This window comes from Bufo bufo, chromosome 1, assembly GCF_905171765.1.
Source record: "Bufo bufo chromosome 1, aBufBuf1.1, whole genome shotgun sequence".
Lineage (NCBI taxonomy): Eukaryota > Metazoa > Chordata > Amphibia > Anura > Bufonidae > Bufo > Bufo bufo.
In genome coordinates this window covers 741,596,493-741,610,044 of record NC_053389.1, presented here as the reverse complement: position 1 = coordinate 741,610,044, position 13,552 = coordinate 741,596,493, and positions in this window count along the sequence as shown.

Here is a 13,552-nt window from a genome sequence, read left to right as displayed (position 1 = left end):
GGGAACGGATCCGCTTGAAGATTGAGCCATATGGTGTCATCTTCAAGCGGATCTGTCCCCATTGACTTCCATTATAAGTCTGGACGGATCCGCTCGCCTCCGCACGGCCAGGCGGACACCCGAACGCTGCAAGCAGCGTTCAGGTGTCCGCTCACTGTGCGGAGCGGAGGCTTAGCGCTGGCAGGCGGATGCATTCTCAGTGGATCCGCCTCCACTGAGAATGCATTAGGGCCAGACGGATGCGTTTGGGGCCGCTCGTGAGCCCCTTCAAACGGAGCTCACGAGCGGACACCCGAACGCTAGTGTGAAAGTAGCCTTACTTAGCTACTTTTTTCTTGCCATAATACAAATTCTAACAGTCTATTCAGTAGGACTATCAGCTGTGTATCCACCTGACTTCTCCTCAACGCCACGTCCCAACCCGATTTATAAGGCAAGAAATCCCACTTATTAAACCTGACAGGGCACACCTGTGAAGTGAAAACCATTTCAGGGGACTACCTCTTGAAGCTCATCAAGAGAATGCCAAGAGTGTGCAAAGCAGTAATCAAAGCAAAAGGTGGCTACTTTGAAGAACCTAGAATATGACATATTTTCAGTTGTTTTACACTTGTTTGTTATGTATATAATTCCACATGTGTAAATTCATAGTTTTGATGCCTTCAGTGTGAATCTACAATTTTCATAGTCATGAAAATAAAGAAAACTCTTTGAATGAGGTGTGTCCAAACTTTTGGTCTGTACTGTATATCTTAGGGTGTGTCAAGGCAGAGAGAGAAGGAAGGAAGTTAGCAGGGAGAAGGGAGGAAGTTGATGGAGGTGTGGAACAGCGCAAGTCCAGTTTGTAGCTACCACTTTAGCCCCTTGCCTATGGCCAAGCTGAGGGAGTATGGACAAATTCCTCACAGCTACTTAGCACAGACCAGAGTTTCTTATGGATATAGAGTAAGGCCTCTTGCACACGACCGTATGGCGTTTTCAGTATTTTGTGGTCCGCAAAAAACTGATCCGCAAAAAAAACGGATGACGTCCGTGTGCATTCAGTTTTTTGTGGAACGGAACAGCTGGCCCCTGATAGAACAGTACTATCCTTGTCCGTTATGCGGACAATAATAGGACATGTTCTATCTTTTAACAGAATGGAAAAATGGAAATACGGAAACGGAAGGCATACGGAGTAACTTCTGTTTTTTTTGTGGATCCATTGAAATGAATTGTTCCGTATACGGTCGTAAAACAGAACGGAAACGGAAAAATAATAATTTGTGTGCAAGAGGCCTAAGTCTAGTGGAGGTAGAATTAGCATTAGCTTATGGACTCCAAAGCACCAGTGACCGGGAGAAGCCTAAAAGCACCTGGACACAGTCGGACGACTAGGCGCAAAGTTGTCTATTACCACATGCCTCTATGGACAATGTGGATCAGAGTTTATGAAAGCATCCTGTACAAATAATGGAGCAGAGGATTTTGCCTGCCATTAGGGAGACCACCCTGTGTATTGCTAATTACAAGTAGGAAGTTATTATATCCAATACCTGGCTGCTAGAGTGTGGACCTAGTGTAGACAGATAGGAAGGAATCTCTCCCACCTGTTAGAAAAGAAACTCTGCAAGCTTTTTCTGCCAAGCCTGTTACAAGGATTACAGCTGAGCTAATATTTGGATTTTTACTTTTGCTCATTACAAATGAACTGTACTGACTACCCTGAGACAATTGATTAAGTAAAAAGTTCAGTTGTTCACAACCATTGACTCCTCATCCTTTCTACCACCTTCCTTTGCACCTAACGGTGCTGGAGTCACAAACACCAGGGACCCTGCCTAGACGGCACCTTAAACTATTCCACCAAGGGGACCTCAACCACCATCTGGCAGGAGTCCCTGGACAACAGAGTGTGCCCCGAAGGAACTAGTGCTGTCCTTCCATTCACTGCACACCAGCCCAGAGAGCTCTACAAAACAGTGAGTATACAACTACTACCCTCATCGGCCCACCAAAACACATATTGCCCCTGCGGCCCGGATGTTGCATTAAATTGGCGTCACGAACAGGATAAAATCCTCTGCGCCTTGTGAGAATAGGATAAATTGCCTATATGATTTGAGAGAGACTTTGAATGTGCTTGAGATCATTACTGACAGTAGAGAATACAAACGTCTATATTGCCTTGAAAAAGTGATTGTTTGGCTTGAAATTGCATGGGGATACTGTACAAGATCTCTACTACAAAATTGCATTGTCAAGAGTTGGAAAATCGCATATTTTTGTGTCACTACAATGATTGCTGTCATTGAATGGACTCACAAATTGCACCAAAATGGCTGCCTGAGGACCTTCTTGCTATTTTTACTGCACCATCACTGTGCCAACACCCTGCTACCAGCGGGAAAAAGTAGTGACACCCCATCAAAAGCAGGAAAATTGAGTTGCCACCCTTTTTACACAGCGGGAAGATAATGAATACTGCGACATCATAGACTGATCAGTATGCCTCCAGGTGCTTGTACCGCCCCCTGCGTGGCGGGAAATGGTTATGACGCCCCTCCTTATGCAAGTGAACCTAGGGGGCAGGCCAGAAGGTGCGGTGTATGCCAGCCCATCAGAGAGAGAGAGGAAGTGTGTTGCTGTGGTGTGGCCGAACAAAATATTGCTGAAAACAAGGCTGACCTTCCTCCATTCCAGCCTGAGGGGGAAGAACACCAGGACCCTCAGGAAGAGACAGCTGAGGAGCGGGCTCGCAGCTATGAGGCCTGGGCCGCAAGATGGAGGAGCAGGGGTGTCGAGCCTCCACCTTCTGCCGACACCGCTGAACCTGCCGAGCCTTACTATTCAGCTCACCAGCGCCTGATGAAGGAGCTGCGCTCCGTTAGCCACAAGAAGGTACACATGAGTAAGAAGTACTATGAGGAGCTAAACAAAAAGATGTTGGACGAGCCGGTGGACTCGTTACCGGCTTTGCAGAGGCGTCGGGGAAGGTCCTTTCTTTTTCTAAAGAGCAGGGATTCGTCTTTCTCTGGTATGAAGAGTCCGGCCGGGACTTCTTTGTAAACCGGAGATTGGTAAAAAGATATTACTTGCCGGAGACCCAGGTTAACCTCCTTGTGGGGGAGATAGTGAAGTTCACCCCAGCCAAGGGACTGTGCAGTTCCTATGCCACTGGCGTCGTACGCCCCCTCCAGGAGTCGGAGGTCTGGGAGGAGGTGCAGGGGCCCAAAGAAACGGGAGCCACCACTCCAGCGCCACCAGCCAGGAAAGTTGACACCCGCAGCCCGCCATCTAGTGTTTCAGTGGCAGTTCCCCAGGTCATTTCAGAGCCTACTGTCCTTTGAGTGGACACCCTGCTGGACTCCAACCATACTGAAAAGTCCCAGTTGTGTACATTTTGCCCCATTTTATCCCTTTTTACCCCCTTCTCAGGTTTCCTGACGCTATACCACTAAAAGTGTTATGCAACGTTTTTAAGTCATGTGCCCAGAAATACATTTTCTGAGTTTTATCCTATGCAACGCTCATGTTTTACAAACCTATTGGATTAAAAATATTAATACCCCAAATCTAGGATGGATTTTGTCTCAGAGGACTCTGTCATGGACTGTATTGCCCCATTCAAAGATCAATGCCGATTTTTGACACCGTCAAGCACAGAAGATGCGACACCCCATGTCACCCTTGCGCCATGAGAGCAGGAAAAGAAAGATATATATGTGATATTTCAATAATGTGTATTGTTATGCATAACCCTTTGCTTATATGAGGTTATCGAAGTGACATAATAGTACTTTGCAACAATGGTTTTAAGCATATTTGTGTTTGCGGCGCATGTTTTATATTTTGCAGGTGACGACGTAGCGATCCACAGTGTCCAGCAAGTCAAACGCCGAGGACGGCTTATCTTTTTTTTTTTTTTTTATATAAATATTTTATTGTTATAATACAAAAATTTAAATCCATATTACATACTTGATATTATAAATTCCATAGATCCGCCAATTCTGATCTATAAACATAGTTGACAATAATTTCATGCAGATATCCATAATAATGTCAGTATTTGAAAATCAAAGGGAGGTCTCCTACTGGGGAGGGTGACAGGGCTCACCCGACATCCTAGGCTTGATAATGCAAATGGAAAAAGCAACTCACTTAGCCCAGGTTCTCCATTCGCTACAGGGATAGGGGCCCGAAATCCAGACAGCCGCCCGGCAGCGAGCGCCGCTCGCGCACGCCCTCCCCCAGACACGGGCAAGTACGAGCGGAAGGACTGGCACTCATGTGGCCGATCGCTTTATGCTCACATGCTGCCTAAAGGCGAGCTTGCAGCGATCTTTAATCGCAGGCATTTGATAAAGCAAAAACCAGAGAGGGGGGTCCAGCAGTCTTTTGCCACAGTGGTAGAAACCCACTCATATATTTTACTGCCTCATCCCCATATGATTAAGTCAGCTATCAGTTGCATGGTTCACCATACTTTGCGTTTATTCGCATTGATATTTCATGCGGCAGAGAACTCGATCCGAGTGTCACTCAGCAATTAAAAAGGATATAAGCAAAAAGCAGAGCCAGATACCTGCTCTGTCTCTTTAAATGAGCACATAATAGCGCGCCCACCGCGTGAGTCACCTCCCTGCCCGCAATCGAGCCCCATGTCTGACGGGAAGAGCCGTATCCCGAGCTGCGCCCGATACCCGGGTACCTCCAGACCTCGAGCCACGGTCCCCTACCCATGTACCGCTCGATATTATACCTGGATAAAAAATTTCCACCATTATTTAATACCGGGAAGTCCCCCCTCCTTCAGTCCTGGAGACCCTCCCATGCTTCCAATATACCTCCACATTCTTAATCAATATAATACATACAGAAAGGCCGGACAGCTAGAATTTTCCCCAGCTCCCCCCATAAACCCACCCCCCCCCCCCACCTTGCAGGAAAAAAAAAAAAAAAAAAAAAAGGAAAAAGGGATCATAATTAATTAGTCGTATCCCAATCTTTCCATAAGCTATTCCACTTTAAATAGGATCCTCTTTTTTTGTACAGGATCTTCTCGTAACTTTTCACTTTCTCTACCAAGCCCAGCCAGTTATTACAGTCTGGGGCGGAAGAACAAAACCAGGATCTAGAAATCAGGAGCCTAGCTAAGAACATCACCTTAGTCAACAAATGGCTTTTTATGGGTTGATAGTTAACCTCAGATAAATCTCCCAGGACCCATATCCTGGGAGACAAGGGAACCACAATTCTAAGTTTACGCGCCAGATTCTTTTGGACCAGGCTCCAATAACTACTCACCATTGGGCAGTCCCAGAACAGATGTAAATGATCTGCCTCGGGCTCGCCACAACGGGGGCAGTCAGAGGAAGCCCTGAGTCCTCTTCTGTATAACCATATGGGTGTTACATAAATTTTGTGCAAAATATTAAATTGTACAACAGTGTGGTTAAAATTATGTGAAACCAATTTTAAACTTTCCCCTATATTCTCCCAGTTAGGAGGGCCTGCCTCTGAAAGGAGAGAAGACCAGGCTCTCTGTCCCGGAGAGTAAACATCCAAAAAAAAATTATCCATTAAGTGTCTGTAACAGTGAGATAGTTTAATTCTCGTGACAATTTTCTTACAAATTAAGTCCTGTAAAAATACAGAAGTATCTATAATAAAAAGGTGACTATTCAAAGTATTAGAAAGTGCTGACCTCAGTTGGAAATATGCATACCAAGCCACCTCGCCTAAATTTGCCCTTAGTTCCATAAGGGGCAAAATTTGTCCTCCACTAACTACTTGATGTAAGTATTGCACATTTTTGGTCCTCCAGTACTGGCGGCAACTTAAGTCTTTTGAATTAAGAAGTTTTTGGTTATGCCATAATGGGGTGCAAATAAGCGATGCCTTAACTCCACACCAGCTCCTTATGGCCGACCAAGTCTTTATAGCCATTCTGCAGAACAGTGTAAACCCTCTAATTGAATTTGACAAATAATCAGATTCCAGTACGGTAAAAAAATCGGAAAAACCTGCATCTTTCACCACTTTACTGCAGAAGGGGCTATTTTCCCAATCATTAAAAAGGCAGAGTTGGGAGGCCACAAAGTAGCCCCTAAAATAGGGGAGGTTAAGACCTCCCCGATTGTAGGGCATAGAAAAATAGAGTGCCTTCAATCTCACGCGCTTCCTCCCCCATAATAAATCATTGAGCACCCGCTCTATCAATCTAAAGTGTTTATCTGTAATCCATATAGGCGAGTTGCGCAAGACATAAAGAACCTGGGGAAGCACTACCATTTTTATTATTGAAATTCTATCCGCTCTTGCTAGAAGAATTTTTTGCCATATCTTAATTTTTGCTCTTAGCTTTACTAACAAAGGAATTAGGTTAAGTTGTAAATATTCTTGAGGTTTAGCAGAAACTGTTATCCCCAGGTACTTTATTGAATCAGAGATCGTTACCTGATTATTAAATTCGCCTCGCAACTCATCTATAGGAAGAAGGACGGTCTTATCCCAGTTGATCTCAAGTCCAGATAACTCGGAGAAGTGGCCAACCAAGTCCATTATACGAGGAAGAGTCGTATCTGTTTGATGGATGAAAACCAGGATATCATCTGCGTAAAGAGATACGCGGTCATGCTGCCCCATTATGCCAAAACCAACCACCTCCGAGTCCTGTCTTATCAAAGCCGCTAAAGGTTCAATATAAATATTAAATAAAAAGGGGGAAAGGGGACAGCCTTGACGGGTACCTCTTCCCAAAGTGAAACTCTCTGTCGTCGAATCATTGATCCTGATCCTGGCAACTGGGGAATTGTAAAGTAGCTGGACCATCGCCATAAATCTTGGGCCAAAGCCCATTCTTTTCATTACCTCCCAGAGAAAAATCCACTCCACCCTGTCGAAGGCTTTAGTAGCGTCCAACGACAGGATGGAGCGGGCACCACGCCCTGGGGACTGAATATTCATAAATAGCCTATGCAGATTGTGATGAGTACCCCTATTTGGCATAAAGCCATTTTGATCTGGGTGAATAATCGTGGGCATAACCCGCGAAAGCCTCCTAGCCAGAACTTTTGATAGTAACTTAACATCGGTATTTAATAATGATATTGGTCTGTAGGAGCTCAGTTCTGCCGGGTCTTTGTCCTTTTTTAGAATTAAAACAATAAGAGCCTCCATCATAGAGTGTGGTAGTCTCCCTCCCTGTGTTGCCTGGGAGAAAACCTCTAGCAACTGAGGGAGGATGACATCACTATACTTGCGATAGACCTCGTATGGAAGGCCATCCACTCCTGGCGATGAGTTCCCCGAGACAGACCCAAGGGCCTCCTGCAGCTCAACAAGAGACATCTCCTCCTCGAGACACTCCCTCTGAACTTCATTCAAAGTAGAAAACGAAATCCTCTCCAGGAAACGCATCGCCAGTTCAGCTGACAGACCAGGGGAGGATCTATATGTCTGGGCAAAGTATTGTAAAAAAGTATTCTCAATTCCCTCTAAATCTGTTATGGTTTTGCCCTCTACATTACGGATCGAAGTAATGGATAGTTTTTTCTTATCTTGTTGTGAAATAATTCTAGCTAAAAGTTTCCCCGGGCGTCCAGACTCGATGAAGTAATTAAGCCCCTTAAAAAATACCCTGTGGTTTGCTTTCTCTGTTACATATTTCTCCAGAGAGCAGCTAGCCTTCTGCATCTCTTCCCTGTTGTGTTCAGTTGGATGGCTAGTATATCTCTCAGTTGTAAGTACAGCAATCTGAACCAATTCCTCCTCTTTCTTCCTAAATATTCTCTTTGCTGCGACAATCTCACTTATAAAAACCCCTCTCAAATATGCTTTCGAGGCATCCCATACTGTATTGATACTGGCGGAGGGAAGATTGACCTCCCAAAAGGAGGACATCAATAGTTTAATCGACTGCAGGTTGTCCATAATAGTAAGCCAGTATGGATTCAACTTAAATCCTAGCCCCCTAATATCCTTATTCTCCCCGCTGGAAACCTCAATCAGTACGGGTGAGTGGTCCGAAACTGTTCTTATTCCGTATCGCATCTTGCAGATATTACTCAAGTTGCTCTCATTGGTGAGTGCTAAATCGATCCTAGACATTGCTCTACCCCCCCTGCTGACACAAGAATATACTCTCTTTCCACCGCCAAGATATTCCCATATATCCACCACTCCAACCTCTAAACAAAATTGAGACAGCGGGGAATTACAGAAATTCCTCCCCCTTTCTGCATCTATTGAAAATCTATCTTTATTAGGGTCAAGGACCGCATTGAAATCCCCCATCAGGATTAAGCGGCATTCTGGTCTTTTTTCAAAAAATAGCATTAGTTGAAGCAGTGGGTACATTGAGAATGGCGGAGGTATATAAAAAAAGGCAAGAATATAGCTGTCGCCATGCAGCTTACCATGCAAGAAGATAAATCTACCCTGAGCATCTATGTAGGATTTTATAAGGGTGAAATCTATGGAGTTATGAATCAGAACCGAAATACCCCTAGAGGAGCCAGTAAAGGTGGAGTGATACGATTGGGACTGCCATCCCGTTGTCAGACGGAACAAGGTTTCTTTAGTTAAATGGGTTTCTACTATACAAATAATTGCTGGAAGATATCTTTTTAATGCATCCATGATCGCTTGCCTTTTAACTCTTTCCCCAAGTCCTCTGACATTCCAAGCTACTATTCTAGTGGACATCGCTCACCGAAAAGAAAAAAAAAAAAAGAAAAAAAAAAAAAAAAAAAAACATTCCTGCAAGGTGGGTACCCCTCCCCCCCCCATCTATTGATCCGCCCGAACTACTCAGCGAACCTCTAACCACCGGCCGTTCTCCCCCAGCCTGGCCCCCCCCCTTCCATCCCTCCGATCATAGTAGTACACAATTTCAAATGCCTATTTGATCCATCCAGTCTGATGCCTGTTGTGGTGTCTCAAAAAAAAGAGAGGTCCCATTGTGAATTACTCTTAATTTCACAGGATACTGTAGGGAATATTTAATCTCCTTAGCCGCCAAGCGTTTCTTTATCTCTATAAAGCTTTTCCTTTTTTCCTGGGTCTGCCGCGCAAAGTCAGGAAAAAAGAGCAGATTAGTGCCCTGGTATTCAATAGGTGTACATTCTCTTGCTCTTTTCAGGATCATATCTCTATCCGCGGATAGTAGTAATTTGATTAACACTGCACGCGGCGATCTCCCCGGAATCAATTTCCCTCCTGGAATTCGGTGGGCTCTTTCTATTTGAAACATAGAAGAGAAATTATCGCTGCCGAAACTATGCATAATCACATCTTTAAGTTGTTCCTCCAGCTGTCGGCCTTCCACTCCTTCTGGGAAACCAATTATGCGGACATTGTTGCGCCTTGACCTATTTTCTAAGTCCTCTAGTTTGTTTTGAAGTGCTTGATTTTCTGAGGCTAGAAGCAGAGTTTTAGATTTTAACGTATCCATGTCCGTTTGCAAAAAGTCGACAGTTTTTTCCACACTAAGGACTCGGTCCCGGATCTTTACTAGGTCTTCTCTTATTAATGAAATATCGCTCTGCACTGACCCCAATTGGGTGGACATTTCTTGCACTAAAGTGCCATTATTTTCCACAGCGCATAGGATTTTGTCCAAGACAGATGGGTCGTATTCAGTTCGCATTTGTGCAGAGAGACAGTCCTCGCCTGCCTCCTGGTCTGCCCCCTCCAGTCCATCCTCAGAAAGTTCATCATTTTGGGAAGTTTTAGCGAATTTTTTCAGTTTGGCAGGGGGTTTAGTTTTGGCTAGGTTCTTTTCATTTGAAAAGGGCGATTTCAGAAACTTGTCGATTTTGTTCTCTGGGGTCTTAGTCCCAGACTTAATTGAAGAGGAATCAACTGAGCGTCGCTTTGGGGGCATTCTCCCCAATTCCCCCCCCCCCTAACCTTCTGCTTAAGTTTCTGCTTTAGTCTTCCTTTCCCTTCTCCCCCTACCAGGTTTTCATTTTTATTTTATTTTTATATATATTTTCTTTCACCTATTAACCCTTTTTTCTGTCTCTTCTTTCCCTTTTTTTCCCCCTTTTTTTTTTTTTTTTTTTTTTTTTTTTTTTTTTTCTTCCCTTTGTGCCCTCTTTTCCCTCTCACCCTGTCTCCTCCTTGCCCCCTTTTCCCCAGACGGCACAAGATTTCAACATAAACAAAACTATGCCCTCTTCACAGCAATATACACTGCTATCCCTCTTGCAGCAATATAGCAGAAAAATCCACAGTACGGCAGGTATAGAATAACTGAATGGAAATGCTATTCTCACGTGTCCGGAGGCCTAATCCCGAAGCACGCCGTGACTGTGGCGGTGCAGTGGCGAAGTAAGGGGGAGACAGCCGAGGTATCCAACAGTTGAGATATCCAACAGGGCGGCAGTCCGGTAGCAGGCAGGAGCAGGAGCGGCAAGGTGGAATCAGGCGGTCCAGTGGCAAGAAGAGCAGGAGGCAGCAGATGGAGCCAGCAGCCAGGCAAGACCAATCGATCGGAGCCGGGGAGACAGAGCCGAACGACAGCACGCAGACAGAGCAGGCAGAGTGGCAGCAAGCGAGGACGGCAACTGGAGGAACCAGAAGCGGGGCAGCGATGGAGCCCAGTCGAGGGGCAGGAGCAGTGCCGGAGCGGTAGCCAGCAACGGCAGCAGCCAGACAACTCCCCACAATCAGCAGAGACGATCCAGCGACAAGACCAGGTGGAGTATAGTGGCGCGTCGCGGCTCACAACTCAGGGCATCAGCTGTTCCATCTCGGCTGTTTCGGCATCAGCATCAGCTGTTCGACATCGGCCTGGAAGGGGAAGGCCAGCAGTGGGGGAGATCGAGACGCGACGTACACTCACGTCATCCCGCCGGATCCCCCGTATCGAGGACGGCTTATCTTAAAGCAAGGGGGATGCAGTGTCCCACTCAGTGATGGTCGTGGGGCCCTGTATAATTTTAGTATCCCTATCTATTGTATTTCTGTATATAGCTGTAATTCCTCATAACAGGGTGTTAGTGTCATTACCTTTATTCACCCCTAGATGGTGCTGGCATCACATATATATATATCTTAGGGTGTGTCAAGGCAAAGAGAGAAGGAAGGAAGTTAGCAGGGAGAAGGGAGTTGATGGAGGTGTGGAATAGCACAAGTCCTGTATGTAGCTGCCACTTTAGCCACTTGGCTATGGCCAAGCTGAGGGAGTGTGGACAAATTCCTCACAGCTACCTAGCACAGACCAGAGTTTCTTATGGATATAGACAGGGGTGGGATTAGGTTCCCTACTCAATGGCAGATACGCGGCGTCACGACACATGTTTACATATACATACACCATAAATATGCAACACACATAAATACACCATATACATGGTACACATACATAAATATACCATGTATACACTACACACACATACCACAAATCTTTTAAAAAGACTAAGAAACTAAACTATCAGTGTCGTGCAAAGTTTTTTTTACAGTGCTGGCCCACACCTCTAACTCCTCCCAATGTCTATCTGTACATGTCCCAATCCTGCCTAGTCTCCATTGTGCCCCCCAAACAATAGTTATGCCAGATCTGGGATGGTTGGGAGGTATGCATACATAAACAGACTATATAGACACTACACTCACATAATCACATAATCACATACAATATACACCATACAGTATATAAATGACACCTAGGCTACACTTACAGTAGATTTACCTACACCATATACATTTTATGCACATTTGTACCTAGTACTAAATACATATTTGCATACATATTATATTCTGTGCTATCCAGAATACAGCACTAGTGTTGAGCACGAATATTTGAATAGCGAATTTTTATTGCGAACTTCGCCACTTCGAGAATTCGCGAATACTTAGAATATAGTGCTATATATTCGTTATATCAAATATTCAGCATTTTTTTTCCATCTGAACGCATGATTCCTCTCTGCTTCTTGCTTGTGGGCCAATGAGAAGGAAGCAATAGCAAGTTCACAATAATACTTAGTGCACTAATCAGTAATCTGTAGTCAGACCTGCTAAAATGTAAAGTTGCACGTAGTGCGATAAAATATTCTAATCACTGCCGATTAGCGCAATCACGAATATATTGGAGCACTTGTGTCATGGGGCGCCAAAGGCGCACTCGGTCTCCCATCAGCCGCAGACCTGCTGCTTAGCTTCGGGAGCGAGGATCTGTGTTTGGCCTCGTTCCCAGGGAGGCTTTGCTAGCTGGGAGGCTCCCTGCTCCTAGGTCTGCCTTGTGCGCCGAGCTGATCACTCGGTGCTCGACTTGTCTGTCTGTCAGTCATGTGACGCTGGCCACGTCACATGACCCTCAGACCCCACTATAAATACAGGCAGCCTGCTGGCCACAGGTTGCCTGTTAATTCTAGGTTCCTGGCTATTTGTTGGACTACTGAATACTCACCTGATCCTGTTCCCTGACGATCCTTTGCCTGCTCCTCCTGTACTGCACATCCCTCCTGGTATTGTGACCTAGGCTCCCACCTGACTACTCTTTGCGGACTCCTCTGGTACTTCTCTACTCTCCTGGTATTTGACCCCGGCTTCTCCTGACCATTCTTTGCTTAACCCTTTGTACTGCGTAGCTCTCTTGGTCCTGACCCGGTCCGTTCACGTTCCGTATTTTGTCTTGTCTGTCTTCCATGCACATATCCTAAGTAAGGGACTGTCGTCCTGTTGTCCCCTGTCATCAGGACTCATGAGGCAAGTAGGCAGGGCCAGGGGTGAGGGTGGAGCACACTGGTCACTATCCCTCCCCCTGTGTGTGGACGTGACCGTTACAACTTGACTCTATCTGCATATAAAGCTATTCTAATGTTCTGCCATGCCAACCATTTTCTACAGTCTCAGGAAACTTATACCAGCTTGAAAAAATTTAGCCAAAATGACCCACGCCTGTATTTCGCGTTACGAATTAGCATTACGCGATTTTTACATTGCCGATTTATCGCATTAAATAAAATAATCTTGAATTCTCAAAATTCGCAAATATATGATGAAAATTCTACAAAATATTCGTAAAATATCGCGAATTCGAATATAGCCCCTGCCACTTATCACTATACAGCACCACATACCTCTGACATCAAGTGACTTCTCCTCTGATGCAGACCTTCTCTTTCTTCATCTTCTCCTTTGAGACCAAACCGCCATGATGATTTTTCACCCCTCTTGTCTCTGCAGTTTGACAAAAGACATCTTAGGTTCCTACTTTTCCATCCTTAACAACTCACCTGCCACCTTCAATAATAATAATAATAATAATAATAATAATGTGCACTAGTTCAAAAATGCTCCCGTTCTGTATGCCAGTACAAAAAAAATTCCCTCAGTGCCCCCAGTTGAGTTAATGTCCCCATAGTGCCCCCATAATGTGTGCAAGTACAAAATACCCCTATATAATGCCCCTAGTAAATGCCCACATAGTGCTCCTCTCCTCTTCCCCATAGTGCCCCCAGAATGTGCCAGTATAAATGACCCTTCTTAGTGCCCCCATAATGTGCCTATATAATATGCCCCCATAGTGTTCTCCCCCCCAACACCATAGTGTCCC